The sequence below is a fragment of the Herpailurus yagouaroundi genome, unplaced genomic scaffold (assembly GCF_014898765.1).
Source record: "Herpailurus yagouaroundi ecotype Mexico unplaced genomic scaffold, PumYag 141, whole genome shotgun sequence".
Classification (NCBI taxonomy): Eukaryota; Metazoa; Chordata; class Mammalia; order Carnivora; family Felidae; genus Herpailurus; species Herpailurus yagouaroundi.
In genome coordinates this window covers 14,781,695-14,807,449 of record NW_024412396.1, presented here as the reverse complement: position 1 = coordinate 14,807,449, position 25,755 = coordinate 14,781,695, and the positions used below count along the sequence as shown (strand labels likewise).

General features: G+C 39.8%; 1 long non-coding RNA gene across 3 annotated transcripts in view; it reads left to right on the top strand.

Moving 5' to 3' along the window:
- The window catches only part of LOC121031665 (uncharacterized), a 37,570-nt gene that overhangs the window by 5,848 nt on the left and 5,967 nt on the right, over positions 1–25,755 (top strand). For 2 of the 3 annotated variants that reach the window (XR_005790832.1, XR_005790831.1), the window contains exons 2-4: positions 16,958–17,046; positions 17,696–17,794; positions 22,594–22,777. This is a non-coding gene — a long non-coding RNA (uncharacterized LOC121031665). Of the gene's footprint in view, positions 1–16,957; positions 17,047–17,695; positions 17,795–22,593; positions 22,778–25,755 lie in introns of those variants that run through there. The other variant, XR_005790833.1, reaches the window with a different exon arrangement.

Below are 25,755 nucleotides of genomic sequence, written 5' to 3'. Positions count from 1 at the left end.
CCCCAGAATATACAGATAATTAGTTCACTGGGTCACGATGATGATCAAAACCCTAACCTGAAGGGATTTTTTTTTTTTTAACGATCTGAAAACACAATCTTTATTTGGATAAACAAAATCAAACAAAGCCAGCGAACTGCTGCTGTTTCCCTAACGAGTTTTCCTACGGAAAAGAGAGATTCCGCCTCTGCCTAGATACGAACATCTAACGAACTTTCTGGCAGGCAGAAACCCAGTCTAATAATAGTATGTGCTTAATGCCGATTCCATTTTTATTTCAAAAGGGAATAATTTATTAACCTCCTCAAGTTAGTGCCTCTTAGGCAGGCGTTGTGTTTTTAAACGTCCTTGCAAAGCATTTTCACCTCTGAGAAGATCTCAGGAGAACCAATCGATGGGGGGTAGGGGGTGGGGACGATCTGCACAGCTTCCGCCGGCTTGCTCAATCTAATGCAAAACTCTTCCTAAAAGCCCCGATGTTCTCTTTAACAGATGTCAGTTACAGAGACCATAAAGATCTAAAGTCACCCTTCACACACACGCACACACCCCAGCTGTAAACTCACTATTTTTTTTTTTTCCCGCTCTCTAGAATTCATTCTGTGGTTAAGCGGAGTGAGTGGTCCTGAGGCATTAATCCATCCTGGGTGGAGGTGGGAAGGTCAGGCCTCCCACAATAGGGAGCCTTCAGGCTCCCTATTTCTGCAGACCGGGAACACAGAACTCCTAAAACTGACAGGAGGTGAGGGTGAGACTGGGACCAGTGGGACCCAACCTGCTAGGGTAAAGGGGAGCTAACTCACCCAAATGAGGACAGGACCCGGCTTAGTCTTGGCTGGGTAGGCAGAGGGGGTGCACAGGGATGTGTCCCAGAGCAGCAGAGAGCTAGAGCAGGTTCCCAGGGCAGGAAGTCCCAGCCACCTGACAGCTCCACAGAGATATGGTGACTGTGTGGCCATTTCTAGGAGTGGTGGCTGATGTGTGGTGACTCCTTCCCACTCTCCAGGATCTCCCTGAAGACCAAAACCACACAGGCTGGGGATTGCTGGTCCACGTCTTCAGGAGCAATCCCAATCAGGGAGAAGAAACCTCAGTCTGCCTTCCTCAGGGAGCCCCCTCCCTATCTCCCAAGGCAGATGTGGGACACCTTCATTAGGAGCCAAAGATCACCTGCGGGAGCATCGTATTCTTGTATTTATAGCCTGATGTGACTCCTTCATCTACTTTTTATTTGTTACTTCATCCCACTCATTTTCCATTTCTTCATTTCAACGCCTATGTTTTACTTGCTTGCTTGTCCAATTCCAGCCTCACAGCTGCAGTCATACTTCCAAGGCAATTCGGTATCATTTTCCTAATCATGTCGGCGCTAAAGGAAAAACAAAGTGGATGCGCTAACCCATATAGAATGAAAGCCAGTAAAGCCCATATGGGAGGCCAGTGGTAGTGGTGGTGTGGAGAGGTGTTGCTGAAAGGACCAGTGAGCCACCAAGGTCAGCCTATCAGAGGACTAGTGAGAAAAAAGTGACAGAAGCAAAGAGAAGCAGCAGTGCAGAGAAATTCAATTAATGTCAGTGGATGCGAAGTAAGGACTACAACCCCGACCTAACACATATGCCTGGCCTGGACAGGCATAGAAAGGGATGAGGAGGAAGCAGATGTGTATATGGTCATCTGTCTCTGAACTGAGAGGCAAATCTAGCAACCTCTTACTTTCCTCCTGCTAGACATTAAGAATAGAAACTTTCTGCGGGAGCAAATTAAAGGGCTAGGGAGCTGAGGGGCCAGGAACTGTTGTTCGCCTCCAAACTCCAGCCTGGCCATTTGGGCTCTACACTTTGGGGAAGGAAAAAATTCAGCGGAGCCTGGGGGCAGAGGGCGAAGCCCCTAGGAGAAGAAATAGCGGCTCCTGGAAACTTCCTGGAAAAACAGACAAAAATCCTTTCTTTCGAACAAGTGTCCCACCCCTCCTCCCTGCAGTTGGAGAGGGGCCTTAAGAGAAAGGGGAGACTCTGGGTCTTTTCCGACCCTGGCTGTTGGACAGCGCCCTCTTTTGTCCCCGCCAGCGCGGCCTCGAAGGAGGTACCACGTGGAGGGAGCCCCAGCTGCCTGGGAAAATGGCAGGGCGATTCCACTGGGACTCAGAGCCGAATCGCCCTGCGGCTCCCCCCCGCAGCTCTCCTCTTCGGTACCCGTGCAGCTTCCCATGACAGAAGGCGGGTCCTGAGAAGGCGCCCGGTTCCCCGCTACCCAGTCGGGCCCCATCCCCCTGCGGACGCGCAGCGGGCGGGGCCACGGCTGCCCCGGAGATCCCTCCGCGGATCCGGAATCGCTCCCCCCGCCCGCTCCCCGGGAGGGTCAGGCTCCGCAGGGCGTTCCCAGCCTCTGGGTCCCGCGGCTGCGGCACGGGAGGAGACCAGGCTTGCCCTGTCGCCGGGCCTCTGCTCTGCGGGGAGAAGGGAATCCCCCCACCCCCCAAAAAAACCCACACACAACCTTCCAGGGCCGGTCATTTCCCTCCACCGCCCCCTTCCCTTGCCCAGCCACTTTGGGGTTTCTCCAAGGGGCCTGGAGCCCCAGGGCCCTTGCTTTCTTGAGAGTTTCACACGCTCTGTGATATATTTTAGCTGCAACGTATTAACCCATTTACTACCCCGGCATGACACAGGTGTTGATTTGGACTTCATTTGGGTGGTGACCGCAGAAGGGCACATCTGAGAAGCTTCTCAACTTGTGAAGCACAGGCCGAGGGTGAGGTCCGGGAGAGGGACCCGGAGCGAATGCCGGCCGGTCGGGGAGGGAGGGCGGCGGTCCAGACTTCCTGCGGTCGGCGCCCACCGCTCCGTCCCAGCTGCAAGAGGCCTCGCGCAGCTCCAGTCCCCGCCCGGCGGTGGCTCCGCTAACGGGGCTTTTCTCAGCAAAGGGTGCTGCAGCGCGACGTCAGCCCCGCCGGGTCCAGAAGCCCGGATCCTCCTTCTTGGACCCGCGCAATCGCCTCTCTTTCCCCTTTATATTCTTCGGTAATTTCGGAGGCAAAGATTTCAACTTTGGGGGAATTTGTTTCATCTCTCCTAAATTCAGAAACGGAGTCTTCAAAAGTCTTAATGTGTGTGTTTACTTTTTTCTAGCGTTGAAATGAATGCGAAGCCACGGATCGAATCCCGTCACTCATTTGGGGTTAGCTTCTCCCGATATTTCACACGGAAAACAAAACTGGGTCCCTCTTATTTGTACTTGTCCTTAACCTTTGCAGCAACTGCTGTAGATGAGGCTCTGTCCATTCTCTAATAGATTTTACTAGGGGCTGGTGACAGAGAACTGATTTCTTTTCTATTAGGGTTTAGCACATCTTTGTTGAAGGCCTGTAGAATGACCAGGGATTAGATTTGCATCTCTTAGGCGCCCTGTGTGGTCTTTGTGTGAAGCTTGTAACTGTTAAAAATGACTTGTTAGGAAGCGTGTGGGCTCTCATCGCTCTCCTTTTGACAGAATGATTGTGAAATTCAGATTGGCCCTGTAGGATTTAGCCCGCAGATTCCACCTGAACCCTAAGCAATTAGACCCTAATCTCACTGCAATCATATTTGAGTTAGGATTTGTTGCACTTTGTTTACTTCAATTAAAAGCAGAGGAATATATATATTTTTTCAGCCTTTAAAGTGAAATCTCCAGGCGCAAAACCTCAGGACTTCTCAGAAACGGTTTTGGTGGTGATGGGGATTTCTTTCCTGTAAGGTTTCCTCCTACTCCTCCCGCCCGCCCCTCCCCCATTTAAATAACTCTTTCTCTCTGTCTCTCTCTCTCTCTTTTTTCCCCTTTCCCTGTTACTCGCTAATGTCTGGAGCATCTATCTTCTTAAGGGTTGAATTCAGGTCGCCTGGGAAGAAATGCGTCGAGATGACTCCCAGCTGCTAGGGGCGCCCAAGCTCCGGGAGTCCCCAAGTCCCCGACAGAGCGCCTACGTCCCGCTCCAGCGCGGAGGTTTCCCACTCTCGCTGGCCACGCGGCGTGCGTGGGCTCCGGGCAGTGGGCGCCCGTCCAGCGTCTGGCTTCTTGCGGCTGATTCTCTTCTAAGGCGCCTGGCGCCCGCCCCGCCGCAGGGCGACTGCCGAGACCCGGTCAGCTGGACCACGGCGTCCGTCCCGGAGCTGCCCTTAGGATTCAGTGTGGCCTCCACGTGGGCTTGGCTTCCGCCCTGCGGCCTGCTGCGCTCACAGTCCGCCCCAGGAGGTTGGGGGAGGTGGTCTCACCTCTGCGGGGTCGTCTTCTGCCCGGGTGCCGGACCGGCTCCGGAGTTGGGCCTCGAGCGGCCTGGCTCCGGCGGTCCTACGGGCCCTGAGCGCCCGGGGTCGGCCTCTAGCCTCTCCTCGCCAGGCCCCAGCGGCCTAGAGCGCCGGCCTCTGTGCGCCGCCATCTGACCGGCTGCGGAGGGTCAGTGGCCCGGGTCGTCAGGATCTCGGCAATTCTCAGGGCATTTAACCCCGATGCAATTCCTAAGGGTCGCCTGCGGTTACTAAGTGTCAAGTCAGGTCACCTTAGTAGTATTGCTTGATCTGTGGTGAGTTTATCGCCTTCATTGATTTATCTCGTGCGACTTTGTTACTTTTATTTTCTCGGAGGATCTCATTGGGGAGACACATAATGACAATGACCCTTGGTCATCGTTTGTCCATTTTGACTCATGACCACTTATTGGGTCCTAGTGAGTTTGATTTGGTTCCCTAAAATACTGCTTCGCCTTTATGAGTTAATACTAAGGTGAGAGCCAACATAGGATGTAAACTAGAGAAATATTCTGGCACGGGAGGACCTCAATGCCATGTATTTGAGGGGGAAGGGAAGATGCCACTTTTAAAACTTCCTAATAAACTTTTTAGTAGCAAGTGTTCTCATTGTCACTCATGTCAGAGAAAAAAAAATTTTTTTAATGTTTTTTATATTTGATTCCATAAGAACGAAGGAAAGCCAGCCTACAACTTCACTCTGCCTGCGTAGCTAAAACATTTTAAGTGAGGACAACGTACTCTGCCGCCGCTTAGGTACTATATAAATGTGAGCAGTGCAAACTAAGCAAATGGTGCTCTCTTCCAATATTTTCTGGGGTGGAGTCTGCTTTAAACAGGCTCATCTTTTGGGATAATTCTAATAGCTATTCTTAACTTTATTGAGAATTCGTAAGGGCTTAAGGGAATAAGGGAGATTCTGTCTTGCCAGTGGATTGTGGGGAGGTGGGAATGTGGTCTTGGAGTGGGGAAGAAGGGGGAGCAAGACTGTAATCGTCTCTTTAAGATCTACCAAAAGAAGTCTTGATCTATTGATTGAAGATCCCTGCTTTAAATCAACCCTGTGTGCAGTTTAGTACAGGTTTTCATTTGTGAATAGGAACTGTATCAAAACCCTAGTGTGACCATGACAATTGGGTAATCACACACAAGGCATCTTTGCTAATGGAGAGATTCTGCAAATATGTTTCTAGTGAATACACAGATAACAGTCACAGTGGAAGGGTCAGGTGCCACAAATCATAGATTACTCTGCCAAGGGTTGCCAGCCATCTGAGGCTTGGAAGGACATTAACTGCCTTTGCATTCTCAGAATACTCCCCTCAGTTCGTGATTTCACTTACTTGACCCTACTTCTGTTATTAAAAAGCTGGCAGGCACAATCAAGGGCGAGCAGGTTGGCTACCTACCCTTCTGGCAGCTTGCCAGTTTTCCCATTTAGCTGCCGGCAGACAAGGCGAGGAGTGAATCAGTCGTAATCCTACAGTAGCATCTAGAAGGTATCAGGAAAACTTTAGTGGCAGCGGGAGGGTCCACCAGTCAGCCCTGTTTCTAAATTCTCCACTTCATATCTGTAATAAATCCCTCTGGGGGAACTCACTACTGGGAAAAGTGGGTAGGGGAATGGATACAGAAGCTCTCAAGCAGTTTCCTTGAAAAGTAAGCTGTAAGTGCATTACTTGATAGTCCCAATTTTGAAAACGGGCATAAATAGAAATAGGATTCTTGTTACTAACAAGAGCAAAAACCAGGAAAAGTGTCCCTTATCAGTGGGGGGGGGGGGGAATCAAGAGCTTTTAATAAAATTTTTAAGATTATCCCTTTTTGTCAATAGAACAAACTTCTGCCTTTTCATGTTTGCTTTAATAGAGAAATTATTGCTAACTTAATAAGATTTAGACATTCAACTTTCAGAGAAATTATATAAATCTAATATTATATAAAAATAGTTTTTTATTCCTATCTCTCATTGAAACAAGCAGGTATTTGGCACACAGGGTCATTGTAAAAGCAAAATCTCTCTCTTTCTAATATTAGCACTTTTCCTTGAGGATATAAAATCTAGGAGTCTAACACAAAAGAATCTATGGGTGAAACAAGACTTTCTGGGTCCCCTTTGTTGGCAGGATAGGCTCTTTTCTCATACTTTTAAATTGGAAGTAGCTTTGCAATCTAGATTAACTATCATGATTGAGATAAAGCCATAACTTTTACTCATAGGTACCATGAGAAAGTAAGTAGACTGACTTCATCAGTGAGGTTTTCTCCAGGGGATTTGCTTGTGGGAGAGGCCTTGTTGCACTTTTTGAACAGAAAGGTATGATTCACTGAAGTATGAGTGTTCATAAAGGCTAGCAAAGTGTATTTTTTGAACAATATTATATTTTCTGTCAGGAGGTTTCTAGATGTGAGATATAAAAAAACTAATTTAACTTTTTCTCCCAAAATTATACTATCATTACATTAGTGTATTCTTAAAGAATGGAGATGGACATTACTCATCTACATTACCAAAGGGGAAAAAAATTTAAAAACCAGGTGGCAGATATGTGCCTTATAATTTAAACAATAGTGAGTGATGAACAATCTTCCAAGTTCATTGAAGCAGGAACGGGAGAGAATATCTATAAAAGTGAATAAAAAAGGATCTTGTACAAATATGCCTAACCCTCCATTTTATTAGCTTATAATGCAAATTATTATTTGCTCTTGCTACTAAGAGCCATTTTAATGTAATGGATTCATTTCAGACCCTCAAGAAAACCAAAGCCTATGTCCTTTTACAAGTTTGTGAAGAACTTTCAAATAGCCACATCCAATTTGAAGACAGATATATTTTTTCTTGCTTATTAAGTTATAAAGTTGGAATTTATGCTGATGAGCATTTTCCATCTTGACTAATACTTTCTGCCAAAGAAGTTTTTCTTTTAAAAGAACAGATAGCAAGTGAACAGAAGGAAATTCCAAGTCTCTGTGATTTGATAGTGGTCACCATTTCACATTCTTAAGTTTAGAGCTGTAAACAACCATATTCTTTTTTTTCTTTGTGTATCTGTGGGTTAGTCAGTATCTTGTATAGCGCCTTGCACACGATAGTTGTTTGATAAGTTTGCTGAACAAATGAATTCATGAAACACTTTCACTATTTACCGTGTAATCTTTTCTGACGTGAAAAATATAAAGGTAAAGGAGTCTTAACATTTTTCTTTATTTATGTGAATAAAAAATTGTTAAAATTCTCGATGGGTCTGACTTAAAATGACAGAAAAGCAGCCCCATTCTATGCTAGTTAGCAAGAGAAGAATCTCTTAACATCTCCCTGCCTATTGAAATGAAAACTGTTTGAGGTAATACTGTAATGTTTAAAACAAACAAAAACCCCCAAAGCTTAGATGTAACACAAAATGAACCTTAAAAATTAATGACTTGGAAAGTCCTTTGAGTTAATCTCTTTTTACATTCCAGATTTAAACTTTCTATGGCATACTTATCTTTCTTGAGACCTTTAAAATTCTAAAGTGTAGCCATCTTCTGAAGTGGTGAAGGGAACAGAAGGTTACAAATCCTATCATTCTTTTGGGAGTGGGAGTGGGAACTGGCCAGTATGGTCTTATCTACTAGAAAAGAATATAAGGACTAATGTTGATTGTTAATGATAATGCCACATAGGGCTGCTCTACAGAATGGCCAAGAGGAATCTATTATGCAAGAGCGATGGCTACTATTGCTGTGTTCCCAACTTCTATTCCTTAGTGAGCACCTCTCACATTTGATTAGGGACTATAGCTTTGGGGCACAATGGAACCAGTGGAGTGAAGGCAGGAGGAATCAAAAGATTGGAAGTAGCTTCAGAGTTGGGATGCACTATGCCTTGTGTTGGCCCAAACAACTCCTAGAATCTCTCTTCATTGATTTGGGGCCTGGTTCAAGATTACATACCTGTTAAGAAAAGACTATACTGGCAGATTCTTTTCCATTTTGAATGTGAGACCTTTCATCAATGAGTATGAGGATATTATTTCAAGTGGAAATGAGTGCTTATATAGCAAGGATGTCCCTGGCTTCAGCTAAGTAGCCTCCCTAGGCGGTATTTGCACCTCAGCAGCATTTGCTCAGAAAAATTAAGAAGACTGGAAGGAGTCAAACAGCAACAGAACCCTAAATAAGTTAAATCTCAAATCTAAATTCCATTTACTTAAGATCAAACATCCTCTTTTAAAACACTCACTTGGCACGAAGATACAGATATTGCTTCCTGTTTATATGCAGTTTAAATATGCATTTACACTCTTAGTGGGTTACAGCTAATCCTTCAACTTTTGTTTCTAACAAGAAATGGATTCCTAAAAGGAAATGTTCTTTACCAGTGTCTGGAACAATGATGACCCATTGCTCTCCCAAAAATTCTCTGTTTTATTCACATGTAGATAGGACTTGGTATTTCATCACCAAGTTCATAACAAAGTCAACTCACTATAGTGGAAGAGTATTTATAAAATTATACTTTTTTGATAGAAACCAAAAACAGAGGTTGATATAATATCCTGTTGTCAGGGCATATCCAGCTTAGACATTATACAGAAGAACTAGGCAGTATCGCCCTAAGACATAAATATTTTATGATATGGCCTATTTATTGATTTATTTATTCAGTCAGTAAAGATTCACTTACATCAGGCAAAGTTCTATGCATGCAGAAAAAGATATGTCTCTAACCCCAAAGACACTGTGTTTGGAGAGACAAGCATGAAAATAGACAATCACAGTTCAATGCAATGAGTGGAGTAATCTGAAGTCTGTGCAACATGCAGTGGGATCCAGAGGGAAGAAGCATCTATATTTGGCAGAAGGAGAAAAGGTAACACTTGAATTCAATCCTGAAGGAGAAACAAAGTTTTATCAGGTATTCCGGGTAGGGGAAAAAGGATGTGCAAAGGAGCAGAGGCAGTGAAAAGCATGTCCCGTTCAGGGAATCATACCTGGATTGTATTGCTGGAGGAGAAACTGTGAGGAGAGTGTTGGGAGTAAAACTGAAGGGGTGCTATGGGCAAAACATTTTGAAGACCCTTGAATGCCAGGCTAAGAAGTGTAGGTTTATCTTGCAGCAGATGGAAAGGCACTGAAAAAATTCAAACATAATCAGATGTGCATTTTAGAAAGACCACGCAGTCAGCAGATTAGAGACTGGATTAAAAGGGGACAAATTAGTGACAATGGGACTATTTGGTGGTTGTTTTTACCTGCCCGCTTGGTGTAAGAGTGCTAAAGAGAACTACCTTTTATTAAATAGGTACAAATCCTTAAACCCTGGCAAAAAGGAAGGCATAAAGATATTTTCCAAGAGGCATCTTTTTAAGGAAAATGATTGCTCCCACTGAGTAAATATTGCAAATTAATTTTGTATGTCCTGTGCATTGCTCATTGTTTTACTTTACTGTAGGACTGACATCCACCTGAGCTGACATTTCTGTCACTGCATTGAAAGGCTGTGTAGTGTTGTAGAAAGTGTGCTACCACAAGTCAAGACACTTGCCTCTAATTGAGCTTTATATCTTAGTCTTTGTAAGACCTTGGGGAAGTCATTTTACCTCTTTGGGTTTCATTTTCCTCAGTTGTAAAGCTGAGGGGCACAGTGTAAATTATTTGAAATGCCACTTTATTTTTATCGTTACATGATTTGCAACTTTGCACTTGTTAATCTCTCCTAACGTTTCTTTCTTACCTTGTCTTTATGTTTTCTCACAATTTTAAGAGGGACAGAAGTATTTGGAGGATAATCCCAGGACATTCTGTTTTTATTGCACTATACTTAATGTACTTAGCCTTCTCCTGGAAGTATTAGGATGTTGGCAGCCGTTTTGAAACTAGGCGTTTCTAGTTGCATGAGTCACATTTTATCTTCATGTGCACAAAAAGAGGACTATTTAATCACTTTCAACATCTATTAGACCAAATTAGTAACTAATTTTTAAGTTATAAATTTTCCTTTCCAAAATGATTGTTTCTTGGGTCAGAAAATGATATGTTCTTAGAAAGCTAGTGTATGGATAAAGTTGGCACTTAAAATTATAGGAAGTGCACTGCTTCTAGTAATATTCTATTTTAAATTCTGCATTTCCTTGGAAACTTCGTGTTATTTAATGCTCTTTTTTTTTTTTTTTTCACTTAAGAGGCTGTTTACATTGGTAATATATCTTCTAGAGCTCTGGGAGTTCATAGAGTTTGTACCTACAAAACAGCACAGCACTGTTACTGTGCTTCAGAGACATGCAGGGGTCCCAGGGCAAATCAAAATGTTTTTAAATGTATGACATGTGTGAAGTTGATGAAAATTCATGACTTCTCTCTGTCAGGGCTGCTTAAGCTTAAATCATCAGAGAAAGGTGAGTGCAAAGAATTTTATTAAATACTTTTAATTCTGAAATCCTTTCCATCCCTTGCTTGTGGTCCTGTGTTTCAGTTCTGTTCTATTTAGTAGTCTGCTAACAAAAATGTTTAAAATTAAAAATTAGTCGCATGCTCTAAACTGCTTTTCAGATTTGCCTTCTTAAACTATCACTCAGATGTATAACTTTTAAAGGGGAATTGAAATGTGGTTTGAGAATGTAATCACGTACTATAGAACATGCAAAATACATGTGAAAGACCACACGAGTGCTGTTAATTTAACTGATTATACTTCATGCTTTAGAAATGTTTTCAAATTTATCTTTTAAACTTGAAAAGAAAATATTCCATGAAAATGTTAAGAGATAAAAAAAAAAGCCAAAATGCTGTGGATATTGAGATCAGCTGTTTTTAACTAAAAATCCATTCAAAGCAAAATAAAAGGCATTGTGTAGTGTGGGCTGGCTAAAACTGAGAACACAAGAGCATTGCAGTTAATTAGAAGCAATCAACAGGATGCTTTGCAACATTTCTCACATCAGCGCACCATCTGATCGCTATAATAAAAATTTCCCACAGTCTTGATGCAAAAAGGAGTAGAAATAAATATTTGAGTCATTAAAATATATAATGTATTTCAATCGCTCTTACCAATAATTATTTTTACTTAGTTATTATTGTTAGGAAAATAAGATCTTGAAAATCCCCAAAGGTTGTTCTATTTGTGTTAATCTTACATTTTTGTTTTAATTTTGTATGCATTTGAATATGAGAAAAATACCAATTTTTGAAAATAAAATTTAGGGCATGAATTTGAGTTGTTATGTGATTTATGTGTGGTTAGTACTTGTAAAAGATAACTGGGCTTTTCCTGGACCGTTGGGCCATATATTATGAATGATTATTATATTACAAATAACTAAGTACTATATTATAGCTATTTTCATATTAACACAATATTGAACTAAGTTAACTATATTAACAGCTGTATCATAGAAGTCTTAAAAGAATGTACAATATTTAACACTATTACTTTTCTACAATTTGTTCAATGCTTGATTCTACTCAGAAGTTTTACTTTAGTTTCATTTGTTTGACATCAGAAATTATTTTACTAGGGCAAAAATATTGCTTTTGTCATATTTTTATGAAGTTCATAATCTGTTCATTATAAGTAACATTTGTTTTTTTCTTCCCGCCCACTGCATCCTTTTTTTTTTTTTTTCCATTTTGGTGTGTGTGTGTGTGTGTGTGTGTGTGTGTCTGTGTGACAGATTCTTTGTTATGTTGTCTTCTCACATTAAAGGTAGAGCTCGCTCTGGGCCACTGAGGTGCTTCAAAACACATAAACACGTAAAATGGTTTGTTAAAAATGTTTAGCATGAATCAGAACTATATACATTTTGGCAATAGTTTTACAACTTTTTTTCCCTCAAAAAAGCTTATTTGTGAATGTCCAGGAGGCGCCCTTTTTAGAGGCAAAAATAGCTGTGAAACCAGTGCTATTAATAAGAGAATTGTCTTCCAAAAAAGTCTACGATTTGTTCTCCTGTATTTATAAAGTACAACTCGCTGATGAGAGGAATTTTCTCTTCAGACTATAGTCATCTCTTGCTGAAAGAAAACATGCTTTAGAAGAAAATACATTTGGTTTGTTTTAACTATTTTTGTTTATTGTTTGTTTTGTTTTGGTCTGTATGTTTTCTCCTCTCACATCACACAAGATTTTTTTTCTCTCCCTGTTCCCCAAAAAAGCTTTTTGCTAAGCATGTTCTTTCTAGAGCACTCATTACATTTTTCTGTAGAATAAAAAAAAAAAAAATAGTTTCAAAGAACTATCTTCTCTTTGGCACCAAACTATTTTTTTGTACTCTTCTTTGTACAGATTTGATCTACTTCATTGCAGGAGGGTGTCTCTTAGCTAGGTTCTCGTTAGGGAATTTACTCTTTCTGCTGCTTTATAGAGACAAATAGCTTTGATGATAAATACTTTAGAATACACATCTTACAAGTTCAGGAAAAGGCTATGTTAGGATGTCAATATTTTTCTTCTGACTAAAGAGCCTATTAAATGCACAGTACTATTTGTGCTTAAAATTTTAAACTCTGGTATTTTTGCTCATCAAGATTGGAGCATTAGCTACAAACGTTCACTGCTCCAATGAAAAGCAGTTCAGTAATGAACAGCCTGAAATTGGCTCTGTTGCATTTAGTTTGGTTTATAGGAATTGGAATAATAATGCTCTAAAAATGCATATTAAAATACCTGCTTATCTCTAACATCATTATTTCTTAAAGCAAACAATTTAGACAGAAAAGTCATTTGATAAAAATAATTGATTTGGACAAAATAATACTCACATTCTTCTGCCAGATAATGATTTAGCAGCTACTCTTACTTCAGTGGTACTTCATTAGACACAATTCTCATTCATCTGAAAGCCTTACAAAAAAATCCACATTTTTAATTCTTTAAAAATTACTTTATTTTTAAAGAAATGAACAAATACAGGAAAAGAGAATAAAATCCCTTACAGAATTTACTTGCTGTTATTCAGTTCTTTAAAAAATTTCTTAAGAGACAGAAATGTCATATGCTTAGTTTCAGGACAAAGGCACCTTTTTAAATGAAGGGCTTAAAGAAAATCGATGAAGAAGTTTGCTTAATAGAAAGCGGGCTAACTAAGCTTTTGGTTGTAAAAATTATCTATATTACAAAACAAGAACATAACTAATGTTTAGTGAACTTTAGAACTAATGTAAGGCTAGTCTTTAATAAAAAGTATCTTAAAAAAACAATTATGAGCAACTTCTGGAATTCACTTTGGGTAGCATGTCCAGGGGGTACATTGTTTTACTCTTTTTCTATGGTAGAGCCGATTTAACTTGGGAGTTAAGAAAACTTATGTAACTTCAGAATGTTTCCAGCTAGTGGTTTTATGTAGGACTAGTATTATGCAGTTAAAAACAAAAACAAAAACCTTATAGTCATACAATGTTAATTAACTCATTTAGCAATGTAGGTTGTTATTATTATGATTATTCTTTTGCTTGAAAAATGACCAAGCTATGTAGATCAGGAATCAAAATAATTCAGGTTCTTAGCAATGTTATAAAGTGTTCTTTTTAATAGTTTAGTAATTAATTAAAAGTCTCTTGCAGGTGATTCATTAATATTCATTTTTGTATTTTGAGACTTAAATATATTTAAATTTTCCTGATCATTAAATGCTTTTAGCTGCATATTGTGTTTAAGAAAAAAAAAATCTATTGTAAACGGGCTGAATTCATTTAAGAGAGTGTTTACATTTATATTTCTTTTTAATAAACAAAGTTGTTACATTTAATACATTGTAATTTTGCTAAAGTTGCAAGCATTTTGCTAAAATGTTTTATTTGGTAATGAAAACAATTTCATAAATATTAATAAATCTTCACTTTCTTTACTACTTTCTATCAATTTTTGATTCCTTTTAAAATACAAACATATTATTTATTTTTAATGGAATGAATAAATATATTTAGGATTCAAATTTCCTGTAATGAAACAGAGTTTAAAATCTTCAACAGGATAGTAAACTATTTACTTGGCTTCACTCTGTCTGTCTTCTATATGATTCGACAGAACTAAGTAGTGAAAACTAACCAAAACCAGAAATCAACTGAGAGAATATTCAAGAAAGAAAAAGGAAGAGTTGCAGGAAATGATATTTTCCCATCAGTGGATAGGCATGCATATATTAAAGACATAAAAGGCAGCACGGGGAGAAACAAAAGCTGTATACTGGGGATTCTGCAAGTCTGAATTAACTAAATGGAAAAAAAATGAAATCATTCTGCTTAAACTTGTTCACTAATAAAAGGAGAATTGCTTTTGTTAAATATGCTTGGTGTGATTATCAAGCAAAATTTTTTTTCTCCCAGACATCTATGAATAAAACATGCGTTTGAGCATTAGGTAAACAAACAATAAATGGATGAGTTCAGTTGCAACATAATAACATTTTATTTAGAAAACATATATAATCATATTTGTATTGGCAATCCAAATTTAATGACTTCTTTCAGTAAAATTAAAGTGCCTCACAAATAACATCTTATGCATAAGGATTGCTTATTCTTTGCCCAATTTTTCCTATTTTTTCAAAGAAACAGATTTTTAAGGTCTCTGCTGAACCATACATAAACCAGAGGAAGCACGATTTCTCAGAAAAATAAAATTTCTTTTGAGTCATCTTAATTTTATGTTACAGATCTTGTAAAAAAATTTTAAAATATATTTCTGGGACTGAGAGAGAAAACGTTCTCAAGGCTGCTATAGCTTGAGCTGATTTGAACAAGGCTCTGTATGCAGCTGAACCAGTCTTTGGCTTATTAGCCATTTCATTAACACGACATCTTCTGTAAACTATGAATGAGAATAAACCATTTACAATAAGGAAAGCAAACAACAGAATGAATTTCCTCTGTTGGTGTTTTATAAGACTGTTAAACAGAAAATGGAGGGAAGAACTCTCTTTAGACGATATCACTTAATTAAGTAAAGCATCCTAATCAGAGTCCCCTCCAATTGTAATGACTGTAGGGAGTCAAGTACATTTCTGTCTATATTAGAGTATCTAACTGCAATGATTTATTGATATTTATTTTAGAAGTACAACACAAAAGCAATAAAAGAGAAGAAGCAGGCAGAGAGGGAACATGCCATTGCTTACTGCAGGTACAATCAGAGCACTTCAGCAAAATTCCTGATTTTCTTGTGGGGGGGGGGTTTACTTTCTAAAATCAGAGCACACCTTTAGATGAGAATGGTCCTTTCCTGCATTTGACTTTTCCAAATATTCACTGTGACGTTTCTTTGTCCATTGGGTGAATCATTGATTCACTTTCTTCACTGCAAGAATCACTGCAAATGAGAGGATGAGCACCTGCTGTTTTCTGCAGTGACATTACTAGATGCATTCTACACTGATTTGAGTCTTAAAGTACAGCTTCTTTGTATGGGAGAGAGATCTGAGGAACGAGAGTAAATATACTGTATAGGCAGACAGACATTGGCCGCCCTCCAAGCTGCACACAGCATCAACCTGTTTATCTGCCACATTTCACAAACCTCAAAAACATGTGAATAAATCAGGCGAGCAACTGGATAAGTGATTCACACTAGGGAATCCAACCAATATTCTGATGAGAGGGTACTATAATGCTAAGACATTGGGGCAAATAGACTTGTAGAAACTGCACATAATAAAATTGATTAGTGGTTCAAAGGAGAAAATATTCTACACCAAAATGAATCTGAAGAGGTATCCCAACTCTGTGAACTTCTGTTGGATATTTATGTCCAAGTTATCTGGAGAGTGGGTTCAAAAATATACTGTCACCCATATTATTCCAATAATTGGGGCCAATGTGCATTTGGACTTCAAGTTAGTTATCAAAATACTTTATTTCTGGATACCTGGATCTAAATATCGGAGGCTAGTGCCTTGAAAGCCCCTAATTACACCAACACATATATTTGAAATTAAATTACCAAACACGCTTTGAACCTATTCACTTTGTGAAAGCAAACTTTTCTTAGAAAGTTACATCCTTATAATTGAAGATGAATTGCTTGGTAATAAGTGAATTATGCAAGCAAAGGCATAATTATTGCTACATGACTACTTTTTCTCTTACTTTCTGTTATTTCTAATTCATCTGCTGATCTTTTTAATGGTTATTGTGCCTCAGTATTTAGTTGTAAAATGCAAGTTCTCAAAGGTTTGGGGGCTAACCTCAAAAGTATGCTTTGGTCCTGAAGATCCCTTAAGATTGTTTATGAATTTCATGTTTGGATTATTTCCCTAAACTAGACCTGGTTATAGTCACAGCAAGATGAATTATCCATTTGCTTGTTATGTCTATTAGCTTCCAGTAGAGACCTACCATCTTACTAACGAGAAAATGTAGTTTTCTCTACATTTGCAAACACAAAATACTATTCCAGAGTGAAGAGGAATCAAATAAGGCATTCCATGACTTTGTTTCCTACACTGCAGAATAAAAAGGCAAATTGCTAAAACTTTTTGGCCCTGAAAAACCTTATTAGATTAGTAACCTAAGACATCATCATCTTAGCAACAGGAAGTCATGGAAAAGGTAGGTGGCCCGGAAATTTTGGCAGGTTCAAGATTCTTGGTTAAAGACTTGCCTCCAAAGAGCCTGTTTGAATCTATTGACAATTGTATCTACCAATTTTTTTTTTCCTTGACGTTTTCTCATCTTTTTGCTTCTTGTCTCAGGTTGTTTCTTCAGGATCAGGCACAGAGACTGACTGAATGGCTCCAATGATCAGGATTTGAAAACCTAATATCAGAATCTGCTGTTTTGTGTAAGTTGGCCCTAAGCAGTCTCTTCTTTAGCAATAGGACACTTACACAATATGGGGGCATCTTCTTCACTTCTCCCTGACCTTGTAAAATATGACACAAACTTGTGGGCAGTCAAGAGTGATATTAAAATTGTTGGCAATTTCGGGGTGCCTGGTGACTAGTTGATTGAGTGTCCTACTTTGGCTCAGGTCATGATGTCACAGTTTGTGGGTTCAAGCCCTGCATCAGGCTCTGTGCTGACAGCTCAGAGCCTGGAGCCTGCTTTGAATTCTGTGTCTCCCTCTGTCTCTGCACCTCTCCCACTCACACTCTGTCTCTTTTTCTCTCAAAAATAAATAAACATTTAAAAAAATTATTGGCAATCTCATCAGTCTGAAGGCTAAACACATTGATTTTTATAATCCCAGAAAATTTTACCTAGTTTTCTAAATGTGTTGAATTTTTAATTTATGTCCACAAAGCTAAAGCTGGTTCTGTGAACCTCAATTAAAGCCAATCACAACCACAAAGAACTCTTTGGAAGAGTTTCCTTTTTCTTTTCTTTTCTCTTATTTTTTCTTTTCTTTTCTTTTGTGGTTTTATGGTTTTATTAACACAAATACAACATGCACAGAAGTTGTTTGTCTATTCATTTTCTTCACTGCACAGCCTGGCAATGGGATTGGTGACTCTGATGGCCAGCTCAGCTGCTCTTTCCACAATGGCTTTGCAGTTCTTGGAGGAGACATTGTGAGCCATCTGTGCACAGTAAGATATTATCGCACATCAGCAGCTCTTCAAGCTTCTTGATGTTGTGGACTAGGAACTTCTGGAAGCCACTGGGCAGCATGTGCTTTGCTTTCTTGTTGCTCCCATAACCAACGGTGGGCATCAGGATCTGGTCCGTGAATCTTCTGAGAACTCCATATTGTCAATGCCTCTAGGTTTCCACCAGTTGCACTTAATTTTGACTTATCTATGGTCTGTTTCCAGAAGAACTTCTTGCTCCTCTTTTTAACCATCTTGGGCTTCACAGGAGGTCTGAGGGCGGCCATGATCCCGAGTAGGAGATGGCTGCCACTTCCATGGGCAGGTCGAAGAAGGGCTGGAGGATTTTTAAAGTAGTGGCTTTTCTAAGTAAGAAACGATCACTAAATCTTGTGTAATCTGTACACCATAGGAACCTAAGAATTAATAGGTTTAATCATATTTTGTAATCAATATTTGTAATCATATTTGTAATCAATACAAACAGCATATAGAATTTTCAAAAAATTGTTTCTTGCTTCCTAGCCTCCCACAATCCCATTCTCTAGTAGTAGCCATTAATAATAATTTCTCGTATTTTTTAAAAAGTTCATCCATTTATTTTGAGAGAGAGAGAGGGAGAGGGGCAGAGAGAGAAGGAGAATCTCAAGCAGGCTCTGCACCACCAATGTTGGGCTTGAACCCACAAACTGTGAGACCATGGCCTGAGCTGAATTCAGGAGTCAGAAGCTTAACCGACTGATCCACCCAGGTACCCCAAGTTTCTCATATATTTTAAGAGGCTTTAAATTTTTTTCCCTTTCTTAATTAAGTAATCTCTACACTCAATGTGGGGCTTGAACTCACAACCCTGAGGTCAGGAATCACATGCTTTACCAATTGAACCAGCCAGGCACCCCAATTGATAGACTTTTACATTCATATGCAACCATGTGTTATTTTAAGTCACAAATAAATCCTATAATACATCTACTCTTCTGAGTTTGCTTTTATTTGATTAGCAGTGTTTTTGGCTATCATTCCATTCCCTACATAGGAGTCTATTTCATTCTTCTAGCAGCTGCACAGGATACCAAACAATATGCTATCATGGATATAACCATTCCCATATTGATGGACACTGAAGTTATTTTCTGTCTTTCTGTTTTTTCAAATAATACTTTAGCAAACATGTGCACATTTTTGTGTTTTTCTAAGTGTATTCATAGAATTAATTGCCTGAAGTGAAATTGCTATATAAAAACACACGTTCACAAGTTTTGAATGCTGTTGCCACCTTATTGGTACAACCAAAACATTGCACCAGTTTACTTTCCACTGAAAGTTTTTGAGAGGCAGGGATTTGGGGAACAGGTTTAGCTGAGTTCTGTGTGTTACATATCTGCCTGCCATTCCATCTCTTCAAACCTGATTAAACACAGTTGAGGGGCAGCAGGGATGGGTAGCGATGACCTAGTGCAGAGAGAGTGCCCCTATGACTTAGGAGCTGGGAGAGCAGTGATGGCTGGGGAGGGACAGCACCGGGGCACGGAGGGAGAGAGCTGGGAAGTATGGCTGCCCGTCAGTTTAGGAAAAGTCTGAGTTTTCACCAAGTCTCTTCGCTAGCAGCTTTCCAGACAAGTGAGGGGGCTGCAGAGCAGAATTAAGAGCCATTCACATAGACTGTCATAAAAATGGAAAAGAAGGTGAATTAGAACCATGTTACACAGACACACTCACACACACACACACACACACACACACACACACACACTTCTCTGTTCGGATTCCAGTCCAGGTGTGCATTCACCTTTACACCCTGTCTTGGGCTGGGTTGCTAGGGAAGGACTGTTCTCTGACATTCCTGGCTGATCGTCACCAGGCAGGAGTCCTCCAGGCTCCCTCTCTATTTTACCATTAAGCTTCTCTGCATGTGGATAACCCAGAAAACACACATGACATTGTCCTAGTTCCTGGATCTGAAGAGACATCCTCATCCTTGAAACTTCTACTCCTTATTCAATATTTTCATTTGGCCTGGCATTTTATAAGTCTCATTTTCATCCCTAAAATAGAAACTTAGAAGTGCCTCTTCATCTATACCCTAGATCTCAGCCTTTTAAATTGAGGGGTTACTTTAATGTTCTCGAGGTTATAGTTATACTAGGAAGTTTATTTTGTATTCAACATTAGCATGCTAGGTAGTATGGTAGGGGCTGTGGATGCTAAGATGAATGAGACACGGTTCTGCCTTCTAGAAGCTCATAAAATAATGAGGAGATAGCACAAACTAAAACACACACCACTCTTTGATAAATGTTAAAACAGAGGTATTTTTTTAAATTTTTAAATGTTTATTCATTTTTGAGAGAGAGACAGACAGAGTGTGACTGGGGGAAGGGCAGAGAGAGAGGGAGACACAGAATCCGAAGCAGGCTCCAGGGTCCGAGCTGTCAGCACAGAGCCTGATGCGGGGCTTGAACTCACAAACCATGAAATCATGACCTGAGCTGAAGTCAGATGCTCAACCAAGCCATGCAGGTGCCCCAAAACAGAGGTATTTAATCAAAATTATATGAAGTATCTGTATCCTGCAGATATACTTGTACACATACAAAAGGACACACAAGCCAGAGTTGTTCGCTGCAGACTGTTTGTGATACTAAGAGTTAAAAAAACATCCTGAGCATCTATCAACAAGGGCACTATATGGTTTAATAAGTGCTGTCTATGTACTGATATAGAGTAGTCTTCAGGAGCTATATATATGCATGTGTGTATGTGTGTGTGTGTGTGTGTGTGTGTGTGTATACATATATACATTTAATATATATACATATATATTAACGTTTATTTCTTTATTTATTTTGGGAGAAAAAAAAGAGAGCAGCATAAGCAGGGGACGGGCAGAGACAGAGGAGAGAGAGAATCTCAAGCAGGCTCCATGCAGTGAGTGCACAGCCCAATTCAGGGCTCAATTTTGTGAACCGTGAGATCATGATCTAAGCCAAAGTTGGACGCTTAACCTACTGAGCCACCCAGGTGCCCCTGGGATATATTTTTATATGAAAAAAGCAAGCTGCAGAACATGTATGTTGCCTCCCATATAAGAAATGTAGAAAAATAAGAATATGTATTAATGTTTGCTTGTATACGCATAAAAAGACCCCTTAAGTGGAAGACCCCTTAAGAAACCAATGCGGAGTACCTGGGTGGCTCAGTTGGTTAAGAGTCCTACCCTTGATATCGGCTCAGGGTTGTGAAACCGAGCCCTGCATCAGGCTCAGTGCTGAGCATGGAGGTTGCTTGGGATTCTCTCACTCCTTCTCTCTCTGCCTCTCCCCTGTTCTCTCTCTCTCTCTCTCTCTCTCTCTCTCAAAATAAATAAATAAACTTAAAAAAAATGAAAGCAATGGAAGTGCTAATCTATAGGGTGGGAGTGGGCATCAGGGATTACTGAGTGGATGGGAAAAGGAGGCGAAACAGATTCTCAGTGTATACCTTTTTATATCATTTTAAGTTTTGAACCATGTGAATGTATTATTTAAAATTATATTAAATAAATTTAAGTTATAAAATAAAATTCCCCCTCTCAGAGCTTTGAATTCTCTGAGGTCTTTGCAAATGCTTAGCTATGTTTACTTGGGATAAAGAACATTACAGCGGATTGGACAGGGAGGCTCTGAACACGAGAAAGAAGCCTTTTTAGAGACCACTGGATTTTTCTTACTACATTCTTAGACCCACTCTTCCATGAAAATGATTTGGAGCAGAATGAGGAAGAAGAATACCTTTCTCTACAAAGTTTTCAGAGATGGGATATCTTACAAACAGTATATCTGTCTGACACAGGAACAGTTTTAGAAGTAGATTTCATTCTTTAAATTTCCTGCAGGTAAGGCTGTTTAGAGTGGCCCCCTCTGGTTTATCATGATAGTTTTGTAGGAAAGACATGATTTGCCCATACCTTCAGTTGATCTGCTTAAGTCATAAAATGGAACAATGTGAAAATTTTCTTTAAGCTTTAAATAATGGCCTCATGCTGAGTTACAAATAAGAGAGATTGGCTGCCTTGCCACAGAAATGCTACTTTTCTTTGACAAGGATGTGGCTCTGTAAATTTTTCAGAACACCACATTCAGGTGAGTTGGAGAAAGATAGTGGGATAGAATTAGTTTTGAGAATTCTCTGGTCATTTCCATGAACTGAGATTATGCAGTTATGAAATAAGGAGGTAGAGAATAAATAACAAGAAAAACAATGTTGATGATGATTTCATGAGTATAAGAGACAGTGTTAGAAGTTTGTTGAAGAGTGATAGAATCATCACACAAGCCACACTGGGCCAGAAAAGGCCACGGGCGTTGAGGAGGGATTTTACTCCCCAATATATCTCAGCACCGATTCTCCTCGCCACTATTACCGCTACTATTACTGTCCCTGCCTTTTCAGTTCATTTTAGCCATTTTTGCCCATAAGACTACACCCAAGTGGTAAGCTCTGGTTACCTGGGAAGCTAGTGATAAGTGTGTGGAAACATGGAGGTGGGTGCCCATGAAGGCCAGTGACTCACCACCTTCCATTCACCAGTTTCTGTCATTTGCTCTTTCAGCTGGCTTCAAATCACTCCTGTGGAAAGGGTCTGAAAAATTTAGATTTCGATTTAGAACACATGAGCATGTTAAGGAAGCTATTGCCAGCAATCAGAGCCACTTGTGACATCACATCAATAAAAGGCATTCAGGTGAGAGACAATAATGACTATAGGTATTTAGCCCAAATGTATGTGAGTTTTAACTCTTTAAATGCATTTCCTTTAGCAGCTACTTGAAATACTTTATCAGTGAAAGTCTTGACTCAGCAAACATACGTGTAAGAACGTGGGTAAGTAGACTTATACACCTTAACAAAACGATGGCTTTATTTGTATTCCCTTTGTAATTAAAATTTTTAAAAAATATTTATTTTTGAGGGGGGCCACAGAGAGAGACGGAGACACAGAATCCAAAGCAGGCTCCAGACTCTGAGCTGTCAGCACAGAGCCCGACATGGTGCTCAAACCCACAAACTGAGAGATCATAACCTGAGCCAAAGTAGGATGCCCAACTGACTGAGCCATCCAGGTGCCCCACTCCCTTTGTAATTTTAACTAAATATTGCAGTAAGTGGTTCTGGTTTTAAATACTAAGTATACGGGCATTTATTACATACAATATGAAAATACTTCAGGGGTCTTATGATTAATGCCATAGTATTTAGGCACAGTTTATAGAGACTTTCAAAGACAAAAGGCCCAAGCAGATGATGAAACACATGAAAAAGATATATGTGTACAACCTGGGACTCAATCCAGACTTGCTCATATCATCCCAGGTCCAGCTCCTGGCTTATCAGGAATGTTCCCAAGCAAATATTCTCTGCACCTGGCCCAAGGTTGCCCTGTGGATTAATCTCTATGGTAGGGTTGACAGAGAAAATACAGCATGCCCAGCTAATTTTAATTTCAGATAAGTAAATAATAACTTACAGCCTAAATATGTGTCAAATATTGCATACAACATACATAAGGCAGACATATGCCCTAACTCCTATGTGCTTACCCTCTGAGGCAAGATACCTCGCAGGTTTGAAACCCTCAAATCCAGAATTTCAATCTAGCCTAATAGTTTGATTCTCCCTTTGGATACTGCCTCACCCTCTATTGTTTAGGCTTGCTTTCTCTAAATGGACCATTTTATTCATAGTGCATGTTTTCAAATATTTTAAACACTAGTAACTGGAGAGAGACATTAGCTACTTTGGAACAATTACAATAGAGTTTTAGAGAAAATTATAAAACTGACTTTATTCCCCACCTCCAGCCCCCACCCCACCAATTTTGATTTTTCAAAGGCATGTCTTTAGGATTTGATGCTAGATTTAAAAGGGTGGACAGATGTGGAATAAGATAGAAGGGCTCCTTTCAGACTAAGTTTGTACCCCTGGCTTATTATCTTGGAGTTGTGATAAAGATAGCTACTCAAAGATTTCATTTGCAGTTTTTGGACTCAAGTCAAACGCCACCACTACTAAAATCCAGCAACGAAGGAAATGGAATAGCAGCGTGGTAGAATAAATAAAAAATGTAGAGCTGGCAGATTTGGGATTGAAGCCTGGCTCTGGACCCGAACTAGCTGAAAGATCCCAGGAAAGTCCTTCAGTTTCCAGAAACCTCAGTTTACCCCCCAATAACATGGGGATCATAGGGCAACTATTAAGAGAGATACTGTGGATAGGAGTGATTTGGAAACTTTAAGCCCAGTCTAGATGTTTGCAGTGGTGATGATGATGATGATGATGATAAAAATGGTGGCCAAAAGATGTAAAGAGGCATTAGAGAAAGTCAGTTATTGAAGAGATACTTTAATTCAGATTCTGAAATGCTTACTTCCTACTCAGTTCACAATAATTATATACATAAGAGTATTGTTCTTATACAGGTTGGAAAAAGGAAAAACACCCAATAACACCAAAGTCAGTCCAATTCCATGTACTTTTGGAAGAAAGCTTACTAAAAGATTTTGAGTAAAAAAATGAGATGTTTAGGGTAGAAATATTTTATTTAAGATCACATCAAAAAATGGAAAACAGAAAGGCACACTGAGAAACACTTGTTTAAAGCCTTTTACTTTTATTTTGGGTCAACACTCATTCAACAACCAGCCTATTTATTTTGTAAGAGCCTCAGAAATATTTATTATTATTATTATTAATTATTATTATTATTATTATTATTATTATCTAACATAACAGCTGGGAGTGTTCAATACACAGAGAAGGCTTTCATGAGGTACCAAGTATAACCATTTGCCCAGTGGTAAAGCAGAGGGAGCAAAAGAAGAGATTTGACCAGAGGTCCTCTCCTTCCCTTTAGCACTTCCACTCCTCACTCAAAGAGAATGCTGAAGGCTACAGGAGGACTAAGCCATGAGGGCACTGGATGTCAACTTTGACTGAAGAGTATTCATCCTTGTTTAACTTTATCTCACTTTTATTTATTTATTTTTTAAAATTTATTTGTTTATTTATTTATTTATTAAGTTTATTAAGTTTATTAAATTTATCTGCACCTGTGTGCAAGCGGAGGAGGGACAGAGAGAATCCCAAGCAGGCTCTGTGCTGTCAGTACAGAGCTGGATGTGGGGCTCGAATCCACAAACTGTGAGATCGTGACCTGTGTTGAAATCAAAAGTTGGCTGCTCAGTGGACTGAGCCACCCAGACACCCCTAATTTTACTTCACTTTTAAATGCACAACCAATACATGTGTGTTACAGAAAATTAGAGAGTGTAGATAAGCAGAAAGGTGAATAATGTAACAGTCACCCCTAACTCTTCCCTACAGAAATTTAGAATACTCATTTGGGTTGCCCTACGTCCCCACATGTGCAATTAAACCATGAGGGATCAGAATTTATCCTACTTCGTCTGAACCCAGCAGAGAAGCCCTTTCAGGTGTTCTGCTCTGAGGGATTTCTTAACAAGTACATTTCAACCAAGGCTTAAAGTGGTATAGTAAGCATAAGCCCACTAATGTTATTCTGTAATGACAGGACAGGATAGAAATTAAGCCACTAGATTTAAAAATTACACTTCTCATACTCTCTTTATCTCCCTTTATAGAACTCCCTAAATTTCTGAACAAAAGAGAACACTTTCCTGCAGAGATTCAGAATATAAATGAGTGCTAAGAGTCTTTGACATCAAGGGTTCACCAAATCCTGAGCTCCATTTCCTACAGAGTCTCAAAGTGTTTTTCTGTCACTGACTTCCACACTTGGTCTTGAGTCTAAGTGAGATGGAGTCCCAGCTCTAGGCTAAAAATGTCCCCACCTCTAGAATTCAGAATCATCTAACCTTGCCTGAGACAAAGAGGGGCGGAGAGTCAAGTGGAAAAAGCACAGCTCACTTACAAGCCGTAGTGTTGGAGCAGAGCAGCGACTC